General features: G+C 39.1%; 1 long non-coding RNA gene across 1 annotated transcript; it reads left to right on the forward strand.

Annotated features, from left to right (window-relative positions):
- Window positions 1-14750: 14750 nt before the first annotated feature.
- On the forward strand, window positions 14751-15593 carry LOC119483078. The gene is made up of 2 exons (XR_005205609.1): window positions 14751-14967; window positions 15069-15593. It is a non-coding gene; the product is annotated as an uncharacterized LOC119483078 (long non-coding RNA).
- The last annotated feature ends 610 nt before the right edge of the window (window positions 15594-16203 follow it).

Here is a 16203-nt window from a genome sequence, read left to right on the forward strand (position 1 = left end):
AGATGTACAACAAAAAACAACAAATGAGTAAAGATCTTCCAGTCCCTTTGAGTTGGTACTAAATGTGATTACTACATTATGAAAATGCCCAGTGATTGGTAGTTTGGTTATAGCAAGTTCACTCTACTCGACTTTAGCCCTGATTTTCCGCTTCCAGACTAGCGACTAGAAGGGAGCCTGTAAATTGCGAAATTTGATCTGAGATCTGCAAAAACTCTCGTGAGACTCGCTGCCAGACGACCTAACCTAACCTCAACCATTCGAGGCATACGACATGACACAGGAGGCTGTTGTAACTTGACTCTACATATTCCAATCTGCCCCAAACTTCACAAGCTGGATAAGAGTCCCGGCCTGAAGACATATACGTTCCATTATTGAGTTATGGTGATAGCGCCACCTACTGGCTACAAGAAATGGTTGTATAATGCCACCCACCCTCATAGAAGAGCCTTTTAAGGATGCCACACAGGTTCTCATCATGTCATTTGCAGCGTCAGGCTTATAATAAGAAAGTAAACTAAGTAAAACACATAACGGAGACAACGTAACACAACTACAGAAAACATGTCACAAACATCAATAAAAAACACCTGATAATCGCCCAATGACAAACGTCACTAACATAACTTACAAAACAAAAACACCGGTCAGCAACAATCTCGAACATTGGTCTCCTGGTTGAAAGTCAGTAGAAAACGCCTTGCTTATTATCATGGCATTTATACGTCTTTTCATGCAAACGGGCTGGCCTAGCGGATAGTTTGGCACGCCCTCAAACAAAGTTAGTTAGAGCGGAGTCCAAAGAGTTTTGTTTGATTGACCAATCACAACAGAGTGGGCCAGCTGACCAATCAAAGCAGACTGGGCTTTTCAGGAGGGCGGGGCCAGGAGCTCAAACAGAGCGTTTCAGAGAGAGGGTTAAAAGAGGTGCTGCAGCACAGCCAGTATGAGAAAAATAAAGCATTTTTTTGAACATTAAAGCATGTAAACATGTTCTAGCAGAAACCCAAGATACAAATATGAACCTGAAAATAAGCATAATAGGTCCTCTTTAATATATTCTCAAACCATTTACTTACAGACTTAATCCTTCAGTTTTCTTTGGAGAGGGACAATAGTGCTTTAATCTGGTGAAAGTGACAGGCTCTGTGAGTTTGTGGCTTCTTAAACATTTCAGCTGGCTACCCTGCTGCTTGTTTGTAACCCCGGAGCTCAACAACAACCACCTGCAGAGAGCAAAGCTCCTTAATTATAGTTAGAATGAACCCTCTTTTGGAAGTGTGTATGATTGTGTTTGTTGGCCTGGGTTGCACACATAAACAGCCTCGATTGATTAATACGTTAGCACCATCTTTTTTTTTTTTTGCTCATCTTCGCGCTACGAGCCTTCCTCCCCCCTCTTTAATTTACCGTGCTATCACAGGTATTGACGGGGATGTTTTGACTCCCACACAAGCCGCCATGACTCAGAATGTCGGAGCTGGGAGGCATGCGGGCACAGTTTGGAGAATAATGGCAAGTGGGTGGAAAGACGAGTAGGTGGGAGAGCAGGCGGGGGGTCTGCGAATGACTGTGCTGAAGAGCTTTGTTCATTATTTATTTGTTTCTCTCCCTCTCTCTCTCTCTCTCCCCCTTCTTTTTCTTGTCATCCTCTGTGGGAGGAGTGATAGGAATAAGTGTTCATGTGTGTTTATGTGTGTGTGCAGAGGTTGTGGTCTTGTGAACGCCAGCCAGGTCTGTTCCAGGATATTTATAGCTCTCATTAGACACATCCCGCTAGAGCCAGGGTCACAGCAGAGTGAGGTGAACACTGAGAGAGACTGCATTCATCTCACACACACACACACAGAGGCACCTGATTTGAGTCTGTACCCGCCGCCACATTCACGGGAACAGAATGTACAATACGACACTTTTACCCAGAATTCATATTCGCAGAATTAGAAGCTTCCCTCCGAAACCATATTTTAAGCCCATTTTGGCATGTTAGCAGATGCACGCACATAAACGCGCTGTCTGAGCTAATCATCTGTTTAGTCTGTCCGGTTGAGAGATCCCAGCATGCATTTGGTGCAGCAGGTGGCCAGTGGGCGTCGTAGGGGAGTAGGGGAAGTCTGCTACGGCCAAAAAGAGACATGGTGGAGTGAATGGAACAAAACTGCATTGTGCAAACACACACACACAAATACACACACGCGTGTCCATGTGTGATGTGGTGGAGTAACATCACAGACAAAGGGTGCTGATGAGGTCCCTCTGCTCCTACACTGCAGGATGGAGATAGTTTCCTGTGCTGATTATTCTGTTGGCATGGCAACAGGTATAAACCTGCAGAGAACAGGCCTTTTTCATTGGATGCATGTTGGTTCTGGCACTATAAACTGTACAAAATAATAATAACACTAGATTAAATCTGTTCAGAGAAATCATAAAGTGGAGAAGAGATTAATCTGCCAATTAAGCATTTAGTCTATAAAATGCCCATCAAAAGTTCCTAAAACCTACATGATGTCTTTATTGCTTGTTTTTATTTCCTACCAACAACCCAAAACCCCAAAATATTCAGTTGATCATTTCATAAGAAAAAGAAAAGGAGAAATCCTCAAAATTTAGAAGCCGAAACTATGAATGAATGTTTGCTTGCAGAATGACTTAAACTATTAAAATATGATTAAAATAGTTGCCAATTATTAGACAGTCGATTCTCAAACTGATTACTGTAATTGACTAATTGTTTCAAAGAGAAGACAGTTTAAAAATAGCTATATTAAACAGCAACAAATACAGAAAAAAGACAATATATGCTCATTTCTTCCATCAAGCCATGAGAATTAAAACATATTTTCACTCAAGCAAATGATGATCTTCAGTGAAACCTGCAGCAAATGTGAAATGAAAGGTCTTTCTTCTTAAAATAATGTGCTATATTTATGGTCTCTGATGTCAGAAGGCACATGTTGCATTCATTTAATTAACCATAGCGGTAACACAAAGACTAGGGGATAAAGTCTTTCTTTAGACTGTAAATCTGCAAATCCAATTTTCAATATGATGAACAGTAAGCAGAAAAAACCCCTGGGCTTGTATGCCATACAAATACATAAAACAGGCATCTATGTGAATCATTTTAAGCCTACAGTGTAGTGGCAGCTTGCTCTAAACCGTCCTCGCCACTTCTAGCAGGATGTAAAGGTTTCGGACTCACGTAGACTTGGATGTCCAACTTCCACTTGCCTTCTGCAGACACTCACCCCTTGATCAGATTCAAAGATGAGGCTCGTATTGTGAGTGAAAAGGTTATGAAAATGAAAACAAACAAAAATATATCCACATGTCAAATCTTCAACTATCGAAAACGGACCAATTACGCCGGAGAATAACTGAATCTGTGATCTGTGTGGTCAGAACAATTGTTGCTCCCCATCCTGCTCCACTGAAACCTAACTATCATTAACCATACTTAAAGGGACACGCCCATATTGACTAGAGGAGCACATCTTAACAGGGCGAAACACACATCATTGAGTCTATATAGATCAAAGCCCATTCTATTACATGACTAACTGACCTAAATTCTAACGTATGTCAAAACATTTTTGACGGCATAACACAATGTACTTTTTAAATGATAATCAAATGCAAAAAACTGTAAATAATACAATATGGCTCTTACATTCAGAATTCAAAAGCACTTGTAAATAGTGTCTAAGTATAAAATTAAACTCTAAAAAAGAGTTTTTATAAAAGAGTAGAGAGCCATCATAGCAGCTCTGTCCTGCTACATATCCATGTTGTTCAAATTGTCAGTTGTTCTTTTCCAATGTAGCTGAAAACATTCCTGCTGCCGCCACACCGTTTGTTTATGGACTATGGTAACCTGCGACGATTGCGTCACGACTGTGCGCCCCCCATTTCCAACAAGTGATATGCTTTGTCCCCGCCCCGGTTTAGGGGCAACCCTGGTGCATGCCGTTCACATTGAAATCGACCCTGGTCTGGATTTTGGTCACCTAAAAATGTCTTTATGTTCAGTTGAACTTAGCTCCACCCTCTTGTGTCACTTCTGGTTGCAAAAAAACAAGATAGCGACGGCCAAAATGCCAAACTCAAGGCTTCAAAACGGCAGTCCGCAAACCAATCAATGGGGTCACGTCCACTTCTTATATAGGCCTACAGTCTATGGTCTATACTTTAAGACATGTTGTTGTGGTATATCCCTATCTGTCTTTTTTATTTCCCTGTAGATGTAAAAAAAATGATATGGTATATTTCTCCAAATGAATGTAATGAACAAAAATACAAAGTGTTGCCTCTTGTTTTGAACAGTGCTTGTGTGTTTTATGGATTTCAGAGTCCATTCAAACTAAACTTCAGAGAAATACGCATCAGTCGTTCGCAGCATTTCTTTATGGACTACGGCGACCTGTGACAATTGCGTCATGACTGTGCGCTCCCATTTGCAACCAATGACATGATTAGTCCTACCCTGGTTGTTAGTGACCCTGGTGCGTGCCATTCACATTGGAAATTGGTGGAAAAGTCCTCAAAGTCTTCATCTGAACAAACAAGAAGCAAAACCTGCGATGAGTAACCCTGAACGACCCATCGCTGCTCAGTTTCAGGAATGGTGACTGGATAATGTCACCACTTCCTTTGGCCTTCCAAATGTTTATCCAGCAGTCCTCTCTGTTTATTCTGCACAAACTGGTCTCCTAGTAAATACCCAAAATGTGGGGATTGATGCCCATCCAATATACTGCCTGAGAATGAAACGTTATGTTATTTTTGTTCATCTAACCTTCAATCACAATCATTTTTAATGACTTCTCAGTTTATGAGCTGTGATGATAAAGCTTGTTTTATTTCTTCTTCTGCCTAACGCACAAAACACACAGGCTTATACATAAAGCCAAGCCAACTGTCTAATCCCATTAGAAGTGCTTACACTGGAATGGGGAAACTCACCACAAATCATTCAGTCAGTTGCCATGACCAGAGATGAAAAATGCTGGTCCAGACTTTCAGGCACGCATTTCCTATAAATCATTCATTTTGATATTCAGATGACCTCTCTGGTGTGTAGACAAACCGCACGGCTCTAGGCTACCTGAGACGAGTGAGGACATCTGTCCTCTGGAAAAAGAAAGTGAGATTTGCCCGAACATGATGGAGGTTTGCGGTCAGAAAGAAACCAAATCAACAAAAATGAAGCTGCTTGTAAAAGAGAAACTAGGAGATCAGATTTATTGGGTGTCATTACATCTACATTAATTAAGTGGCAAAGTTGAATTCAGGGCGCCAACTGTCAGCGGCTACAGCGCCTTATCTTGGACACACACATGCAAAGTCACATCAAATTATACAAATGTATGCTTGATAAAGCTGCTGGTGGTTTGCGTGTGTGTGTGCAGTGAGTGATGTGTTTTTAGGGTGTGCAGTTGGGCGATTTAGCCGAGCGTCATCTCTCTCTCTCTCTCTCTCTCTCTCTTTCAGCTTGTCTGTCCTTCCCTCTCTCTCCCTCTCCCCTCTGAGCCACTGCACTGCGGAGGAAACTTGAACTGTGCCCAGCTCCCGTGAATATCACTCACTAACAGCGCTGTCCTCTTAGCCTTGCACACATACCAGCAAACACACACACACACAGACCTACATGCATCCTACAAACACTGTGCTAAGAAAGCACTCTATCCAAGTTCACCCTATCAAAGATGCTAACCAGAAAGAGGGAGATTGATTATAGGTGCCTTTGAAATCACTTCTTTAAAAGATACCAGAGTTGTATAGACAATATATGTCATGACATGTTCTTATCGGAAGCATTTTTAAATTCCTAAAGTAGCATCAGCTGGCTTATTTCTGTCAACATGTCCTTATCTGCGAAAAAAAGGGGGATCTTGGTTAATGGAAAGAATTTGCTTCTTCCAATGTCTGTACCAGCGGGCAACTCCAGGGTCTGGAAAGTGAAGCCACTTGCATTCTTTCTAACAGCCAGCAGGGGGCGACTCCTCTGGTTGCAAAAAGAAGTCTGATTGTCTAGAAGTCTATGAGAAAATGAGCCTACTTTTCACTTGATTTATTACCTCAGTAAACATTGTAAACATGAGTTTATGATCTCAGTCGCTAGTTTCAAAATCATGGTCCCATTAAGAGTAAAAAAGACAATAAAGCAGGATATGATTTAGGGCGTGGTTACCTTGTGATTGACAGGTCACTACCAGGGCGTTATCCGGTCTGGGAGTTGTCCGTGTTTTTGTCTTACAACTTTAACCCTTTCACAGTGTGTTTTTAGTTCATGAAAGTTAATTGTAACATTTTGGTTGCCTAAAAATGTCTTATTCAGCATTCAGTTGTACTTAGCTCCACCTCTGGTGTCACTTCTGGTTGCAAAAAACCAAGATGGCAACCAAAATACTAAACTCGAGGCCTCAAAACGGCAGTCCACAAACCAATGTACGTCCACTTCTTATACACAGTCCATGGTCTATACTCCTAATCTGTCTGGTTTATTTCCCAAGATTTAAGAAATGATATGTTATTTCTCCAAAGCAGAACTTCTATGCCAACGAAATTATAAAGTTTTGCCTCTTGTTTCGACCAGAGCTCATGTGCTTTATGGATTTCAGAGGGTCCATTCAAACTAAACCTAGGAAAAACATGCACTCCTATAATGAATGAATGTTAATCATGCTCCATGTCTGTTGGATATGTAAACGGGTAAATGTTTGCTAACATATTTTCCATATGAAGGTGATAATATGTCCACATTGTGTTCACGGCTTGTTTATGCTGCTTGCTCCCAAGAGGCCAAAATCAGTGATGACAGGTTTAAAGTTATATTGTATTAACATGATTGATATTCCAAAACAAAGTTGTATTTGATCAAATTTACTCAAACGAATCAAGTATTTTCCGGTTGCACTGATAAGCCCACTGACAAATAACACCCAACACTGCAGCTATATGCAGATTCCAGGTTCCTTTGATGACTGTACAGGTCTCACAGCTTTCATTCCCATCTAATAAAACCACTTCCAAGAAACAAGCTCAGACAAGCCAAGTTTCCACTAGCTGTCCAGTGAAAATTATATTAACAATGAATCAAATTACTTTCTGTAATGTGAGCGGGACGCTTACATGTATGACCCCACTGACAAATAACTCCCAACGCTGCAGCTGTATGCAGATATGAGCTGGTTTCTGTCATGGTCGTACAGCTTTCATCCCCACCCAACTATAAAAAAAAAAACATTTCCAGCAAACAAGCTCAGACACGCCAAGTTTACACTAACTGTAACGAGACAAAGTAAATCAGTGGCTCGTGAAGAAGTTAAAGCTTTCTGGACCAAGCCAGAGCTAAAAGACAAGTTAATATCTGCTAGATAAGTAACATTCCGACCATTAGCCATAACTTAATATGCAGATAGTTTATCAGATAGAGAATATTGCTGCATGGCATGATGTAATTTCCCCTGTGGTCAAAAATCACTTAGCTACAGCTTGAAGTAACTTAATCACAATGATCTTGTCTTGAGTTTTATTCGTTCTATTTGATATGATTTATACTATCATTTTGAAAGCCACTGCTTAAACTTCAACTAATGCAATTTATTTCATGAAAATTCAGCTACTGGTTTTATATTACTTCATGGCTAAACCACATTATGGAGGGCACATTCAAATCCCATAACTTAACCTCTCAGCATACCGCTGCCGACATCACAGACCTGCCGACAACATCAGCACTAATTCACCCTCCAGTACGAATGATTAACACAAAATCCGAGAAATTGCAGCTCTCATTATGTCTTGAATTTAAGCTGTTTATGAGTGAGCAAGTTTCTCCTGGATGTATTATTCAGCATGTTTCGAGATTCTTATGTAACGCTGTTTGGATTACGGTAAAATCCGCGGTGAAGAATCTTCAAAGCCGAGACGAGAAGAAAACAAAAGAGAGGTGAGGTGGAAGTGGGGCAAGAAGTAGAACTACAGATTTTTTTAAAGTCGCTAGAAAGATGCTTTTTATCAAAAGAGGAAATGTTTTTTCAAAGCATGACAACAAAGTGGCTGAACTGTACGGTGCAGTTTGGGGTCAGAGGATCTGAGAATGAGGAAGAAAGGCAACTTTTTCTGCTGTCTAGACTGAGAGATCAAGTGTGATGTAGACTACTGAGAAAAACACCAAGCTACCCAAGCCTATGGGCTATGTCCAGACCAGAAATGGGAGTGAGCACGGGTAGTGTGTGTTGTGTTTGGGGAGCTCAGAGAAATATACTCTGATCCTCAGTAAATCCCTGCGGGAGTTATTCATCTTTTGGCTGTTTGCCCTCCCCTGAGCTCAGGGTTGGCTTCAGAACAACAATGATAACTATTCTGCATCTTGTTCAAGATATCATCAGCAGCTGACCGTTCTCTAAACCCCTCACCCGAACAGCGATGGTGAAGTAACAGCCTTAGAAACCGCAAGGTTGCACAGCAGGCTTGTTTAACTTTCTGAAGCATTTTTGATGAGCAATACTCAGTAGGCTATAGAGCTGCAGGGATGACGTATTTTTATAGGCCAAGGAAGTTAGCATCACCATAGTTCACTCGACAAAAAGCCAATGGGATTTTTCCATTGGCTTTTGGATTATTACAGAAAATGAGCTCTGTGGCAAACAAGCGTTTATGATACTTACACATTTTGTTCAGCAAGATAATCTTCACAAATGAACACCACTTTTATTATTTTTGAAGCGTGAATGCAATCGCCGGAAGTAAAAAGCTAACGTTAGGCTATACACCAAGGTCGCATGAAAGCCAGTATACACAACGAGGCTGCAAAGGCGGACTAGTGTTTGGCGTGATGACGTTTAGTAGTCTCATTTAGCTACTTGTTAGCAGCCTCCTTTTTTAAGACACGTAAAAGGGACACGTAATCATATTTGCTCCAATCTCGCCTACTTCAGCTTTAATAGTGAAATAATGTCCAGTTAAAAATCAATTCAAACACTGAGCAGAGACAGAAGAAAAGACATTTACCACAGATTTGACATTTACCACAGATTTGATTATAACAGAAGGGTAGGAGAATATATAACGTTTATACGTTTGTTTGTTTGTTTCCATCTTTGACATTTGTTTCCTATGAGTAATAACGTGGGTACATTTAACTCAAAGTTCACATTATTTGAGTTGTTCTTCACCCATTGAAATTTCCAGATACATCCATCATCCATCATCTGTAGCCGCTTATCCCGTTAGGGGTCGTGGAGGGGCTGGAGCCGACCCCAGCTGACATTGGGCGAAGGCGGGGTACCTACGGGCAATTTAGAGTCAACAATTAACCTAACCTGCATGTCTTTGGACTGTGGGAGGAAGCCAGAGTACCCGGAGAAAACCCACGCTAACACGGGGAGAAAATGCAAACTCCACACACAAGCTAGATTCAAACCTGTGACCCTCTTGCTGTAAGGAGCCAGTGCTAACCACTGCACCAACGTGCAGCCCTATTTTCCAGATAGTTATTTTTTATGTTTAAAGGCATGAGAAAAAAGTTTTTCACTTGGCAGTACACCCTTTTTCTTTATGTCTGCTCTGATTTTTTTTATTAAATAACTTCACAAGGTGTAATATAGACTTTGCTCTTGGAGCATATGCCAGAAACAGAATCTGATTCGTACGCTGTATGACCTCGACTTGATTTTGTCCACTTCCTCACTTCATATCTCCAGCCGTGGTCACAAGTTTCTCATTTTACAGCTAAACCGTGCACTACAAGATGATTCTGAAAACATTTGAGGCGAGAAATAGGCATTAACGTAACATAATATTGATTCACATTTGATCAGCGCTGCCTAGTTTGACCGCTTGGTCGGAGTTCGCGAGTGATTGACAGCCGGCTCTCATAGACAGCAGCTGGACAGCAGACCTCAGATCAGCTCTTACTGCTTGTTTTCCTCCGGTCTGTGAAATCTCGCTGATGCCGTTAGGAGCACCGGAGGACACCAGAGGACACAGAGGCACAGGATTGTTCTCCAGGTTACCTGTTTCATGTACTACTGTCAGATATAGTGACCGTTTTATAAAAGTATCTTCTTTTAATCATATTTGCTCCAATCTTGCCTACTTCAGCTTTAACCACAGACCTTATTTCAGGCATCTAACTAAAAACTCATTTAAAAAAACATTGACTTTCAGATGTTCTAAGTGCTAAAATCACTGTTATCAAAGAGTATAGAAGTAAGTAAGTAAATAGTTATAATAGTACGCATATTCATAATATTTTTATTGTTCAACACAGGCCATTTTGGTAGAGACATTACAATTATGACAATAGAATAAAAATAATTTTGTTTTACTGTTGTACAGCACGTTGTAGGCGGACGTTTAACTGCCGTCATTATGGTAGGCAACTCGATTACAGTCCGACATGGCGGAGGTGTAGGTCTGCTGCTGGGCGCTTTCACTTCGTAGTAATATACGTTCTTTGCTGTTATCACTATAAACTGTAGCCTAATGTGTTTTGCTAGAATGGAAAGCTTTACAGGCATAGCAACAGTAACATTGCTGCCTCATTCTGCTGCTTTGAACAGCAAAGTCATGAAATCAAAACAGTTTGGAGGGTGTAAAATAATATCCAAATCAAAGCAAGTATCCCATTACAATCCATACACAGACAAACCCTTGATGACTGAGGATATAATTTGTTCAAGGACACTCCACCCGCCTTTAAGAGACCACGAGGGAACCAGATATTCACAAGAGAGTCTCTATGATCTGTACTTATAACACAATGACCACTCTGTCATCTATATACTGCCATCTGATGGCACATAAAATCATCCACTCAGTGTGTACAAGATGCATTTCCTGTTTGAGTCTGCCCTCCAGTGGAACACAAGCCTGATATAATTTCCCCAGAGATTCTGGCAACTGTTGAAAAATCACTTTAATATCCCTGTAATAGAGTTACATAACTACACTTACTGTAATCTAATTGGGTGTATCTTCAATCATATCACTGTAATGAGCACTGTGTTCCTTTGAGATACAGATATGTTGTTGTTTTGTTCACTGATTTGTGGCAGAATTTTGAATTTGATTATTGCATATCCACAAGATGACTGCAGGGGAGGGATTGTGGGTATTATGTTTTGTATTATGTGCTTGGATTACTCAATAAAGAAAAGAAACCACATAGAGGATGCTGCCTTAAAATGTCATTGACAGTGACTGCACAAACAAATCAAACCTGTTACCAGTGATATACTTGGTAATATGGTTGCACTTAAAAAGCATTACTGATTTAACTTCAGTTGAAAAAGAAAAAATTGAACTTAGTGAATAAAGACCAAAAAAAAAAAAAAACTATCTGTCTTATCAGTTTCTCTCCAGGATGAGTGTAAGATAACTGTGTTTATCATTTGAAAAGGTCAGTGTGCTTATCAGACATCTTATCACTTTACTGGCTTTTCACGCCATTTGCAGATAAGGGGACGAACATCCTGACATCTCTTCTGACTGTTAGACTGAGGACTGTGGGTTAAAGCGTTTGATTATAAAGTTGTAGAATTATGGGGCAGAAAATGAAAAAATAGACAGTAAGAAAAATAAATGAAATTAATAAAAATCATTTAATTTGATATCATTATGCAACTTGAGTTGTCATAAATGGTTGAATTATTCAATAAAAGTGTCAAATAAAATAAATTATAAAAAATATCTATATAGGCCTAGACAAAATTAACTAAAATAATAAAAGTAGGATGGGTTAAATGCAGTAGCTAAATTTCACTTTGTGCTGTGCTTTGCTATGTACAATGTGTGACAAGAAAATCTGGTTTACATTTACGTTCACATTTAAACCATGTTACTGTGCAAATGATGACATCAAAGTTTACAATATAGATTTGCACTTCATTATTTTTACGTTGATGGCATGTAGAGTTTAATGGCTGGTTTCTATATTTTTCTGCATTTATTAATGTGATTTCTTAAGTCTTATTTATTTGATATTGACCATATTGGGTATAAGCAGCAGTAATGTTCTGTTTCTCCAAACTCCATCTACTGTAGGTAATACAAGAAGTACCTCATACGACCTCACTTCAAAACAACCTGCCAACACCAAACATAACTTAATAAATAAATAAATAAATAAATGTAGCAAAAATATTAAAAATTAATTTAGCCATTAATTAATTAATAATCTAACCCTTTATCTTTTTGTGTTTCTGTCTAATTTTCCCTTTTATTTATTTATGTATTTATTTTTATAAATATTTAAATGTATTTTTTTTTCTTTGCATTTATTTATTTATTTATGCATTTATGTTGTATTAATTTTTGGAAGTATTTATTTATTTACTGTATATTTGTATTCTGGGGGTATCGTTCCTATGCAGAGGGTAGTTTAGTTTATTTATTGACTACACTGAGGGCGTTTTATATTTTAATAATTTATTTATTTATTGTGTTGAGTTGAATGTGCTATTTATTTTGTACTGTTACCTTGTGCCTTTTTCTACCTTTTTTCTTTTCTTAAAGCTGACTCGGTGTAAACTGCTCAGAATTCCAATGTACTTATAGGTGCAAATGGCAAATAAAACTCTTGAATCTTGAAGCCTCCACCTAGAGACAAGATTAATATAAAGAAATAATATGACTACATAATAGTGATAACACAATTAGGACAAGATATATATAATAACAATAACAATTTATTGAGGGGCTTTCCATTCCACAAAAACAATAAAATAATAATAATAAAAATATTTTTTATCTTTGTTTTTTTGCATAATTTAAGACTGTAAAACATAACAACAAAAATAAATGAATAATATAAAGTGCAGGAACAGGCAAAAAAAAACACTGGGCTTATATATATACTGTATATTTATAGGTGCAAATGGCAAATAAAACTCTTGAATCTTGAAGTTTTACTGTTATAGTATGGATGCAATACTCTGGGGACTCACACGTATTGCATCTTCCTTTAAATTGTGACAGCAGTAATCTGATGTCATGCTACTGATGGTTCTCATCTTTTCATGACTTGATTGTTAGTGTGTAAAAGAAACTTTTGCACTGCAGAAATAGCCACCAGCTATTTGTGAGGAAAGCCTGCGAGGGTTACACAGTATATATACATGTACAGACTGTTATTATATTATTATAGGAAATTCACATGGAGCATGTTGTTTCATTTGAAGGATGCCCCTGTCAGACAGTCAACTCCATATTTGACCACAGACTGATCACAATAATCATTTGTTTTACCAATCCTTTATTTCAATGTTAACATTTGTACATATTTCCTTTTTGCATTCGTGCAAAAAATGGACAGTTTATATTTGGAAAATAAATAGCGCTGGTAAGACCACCCAAACAAAAAAATGTTCCCGATCAGGAAACAAGTATAAAAAAAGAGGGGATGCACAATACAAAATATATATGTATTTTTTTTTTATTGTCATCGCAATGTCAATTTGTGCAATGAACACATCGCGAAAAGATTGCGTTCGTTTTTGAGTTAGTTGAGAGTATCAATAGAATACTGCACTTTAAAATTATTTTGTGTTCAATTCAATAAAAGAATGTTGGAAATAATTTCCTTTCATTTTATTCAACATGCAATTTGATGTATTTTAGCAGCAGAAAGGAAATGGAGTAAACTTTAATATCCTTAGGTGCAAATGGCAAATAAAACTGAAACCTGTAATATAAGTCAGGGTGTCTCATTCCACACCAGTAGGTGGCAGCATCACCATGAACAGCGCTAACGTCACTGCCGGAGAAGCAAAGCATTGTGGGTGTTTTCTCTCCTAAACTGCAACGTATGCTGACCGTTGGAACGAACTCGTGACTGGAGAGAAGCTCGAGGAAGACGTGTCGTTTAAGCTCCCAATATTTACCAAATAAGTGTTGTATTTTCTAGTTTTTTTTATTAAAAAAGAGGACAGTTTGTTTAAAAAGGCTATCCTCGACAGTTTTTACCTTTTTAACTCAGAAATAGACACTTTTAAATCGCTCTACAAGAAGAGAAGAAACCGCCAACTCGCTCATTTTTACGACAGTTGTCTTTTGGAATTGGAGATGTGTATAGAAACCATGGATACCAGATCGAAACACGTGCGTCAAACCGACTGTCTGCTGAGTAAAACCGTGAAACCTGGATCAAAACTGATGAGGACCATCCGCAAATACCTCCGTCGAGAGGAAAAACAGAGGAGAACACAGCTGGCTAAACTCACCAGAGCCCTGATGGTGGTGGGAGACATCGAGAAGAAGAAGGAAAAGAAGAAAGAGGAGGAAATTGAGTCTGTGTGGTGTGAGGAGGAAGAAAGGAGAAACCACGCTGCTACGCAACCATCCGGAGCAATGGCGCCGCAAAACACCACGCAATACCTCATGGGTAATGTGTACGAAGACATGACGACGCATGTTTCTGCTGCACATCTGTATAGTGAATCACCAGCTGTGTGTGCTCCACTGGACTCTGACTACGACAGCTGTCTTGCCTTTCAACAGAGGGACTTTGAGGAGGTGTTTAACCTGTCTTGGTAACCTGGATCTGATCTGGTTTACCTTGTTGAACTGGTCTCCTGGAGTCCTCGTTTTCCAGCACTGACTGTCCTCATAAGAGACAAAATGAAAAAAAAAAAAGGTGTGCAATTATGTTGTAAAATGCTTGACGTTGAGTTGTGCAAATGTTTTGTTATATGAAACTTTGTCGCTTGATTCATGGTTGGGCTTTGATTTGTCCTCACAGATTGTTTCACATGCTGCACATCTGTATAGTGAATCACCACTGGACTCTGATTACGAGAGCTGTCTTGCCTTTCAACAGCGGGACTTTGAGGAGGTGTTTAACCTGTCTTGGTAACCCGTACTGAACCGGTCTACCTTGTTAAACCTGGTCTCCTGGATCCTCCCGGCCTCCTTTTCCAGCACTGACTGTCCAAATAAGAGACAAAGTGGAAAAAGGTGTGCATTTATATTGTAAATGCTTGACTTTGAGAGTGTGTTTTATGCAAATGTTTGTTATAAAGCATGATTCATGGTTGGGCTTTATTTTATCCTCACAGCGGCGCACTGTGGATGGTGCCCGCCCGCCCCCCGCAGCAGGGAGCGCTCCTGAGCCCTGCAGAGGAACCAATCAAACGCACCTCCTCGCCTGGCCACAGGATTGTGTAATCCAGGTAAACCCGGGCAGGTATTGTGTCATTGATTGTGATGCGGTGTTGGAGGCTGAAAGTGCTTTCCACAGTTACTGTTGTCTGAGCATTTTCCAGGTCTCAGGTCTCGCACCCCTCCACCCATCCTGTCCGGACACATGGCTCTGCTGCTGCTGTGAGAGAGGAGCAGGAGACCATATGGAGGTCGGTCTTCAACGTGACTGTGACATGAGGTGACATTTATTGCCCATTTATTGGTTGTATTGACTTTTTCCAACAAAGTCCAAATGATGTCATGTGTGTTATAATCCTGGCGAAAATATTTGTAAAGATAAGTGTGAAAATGTATTTAAACTGAGATTATAAAGGTAATAGATCCTGAGTGTGAAGTTTAATTGATAAAAATGTTCAATAAATATGCTGTTATATTGATAACTTATTGACTTTGTTGATTTTTTTTTTATGGAATACTGAAAAGGTACCCAAGACCTGCTGTAAATGTTTAAACTTCATAATATAATAAATCACAAGAGTAAGTAATCTAAGGCATTATGTAAAGCAACCTGAAACTATAAGCTTAAACCTGCATGTATGACTACATAGGTAGGTTAGTCAATACAGTTAAGTCTATATTAATAATAATAATAATAATAATAAACTTTATTTGTATAGCACCTTTCCAAACATAGTTACAAAGTGCTTTACATAAGTTAAAATAGTGCAAACATCAAGATGAGAACAATACAGAATAAAAACGTAGGCCAAATTAAAATGTTGAACATAAGACTTGTGTACAAAAAGTCAACAATAATGAAATTTAAAACAAGGGATTGCTATAAAAAGGCCTTCCTGTAAAGGTAGGTTTTGAGGTGTGATTTTAAAAGAAGAAACAGAGTTTACTAGCCTGAGTTCCTCTGGAAGGGAGTTCCACAGCTGTGGGGCTCTAACAGAGAACGTCCGGTCTACCTTTGTAACAAGACGGGCTATACAACATTTGATTCCTCTATCCTTAGACCATTCATTCAGAAAAGGATAAACTTTACAT

This window comes from Sebastes umbrosus, chromosome 23, assembly GCF_015220745.1.
Source record: "Sebastes umbrosus isolate fSebUmb1 chromosome 23, fSebUmb1.pri, whole genome shotgun sequence".
Taxonomy (NCBI): Eukaryota; Metazoa; Chordata; class Actinopteri; order Perciformes; family Sebastidae; genus Sebastes; species Sebastes umbrosus.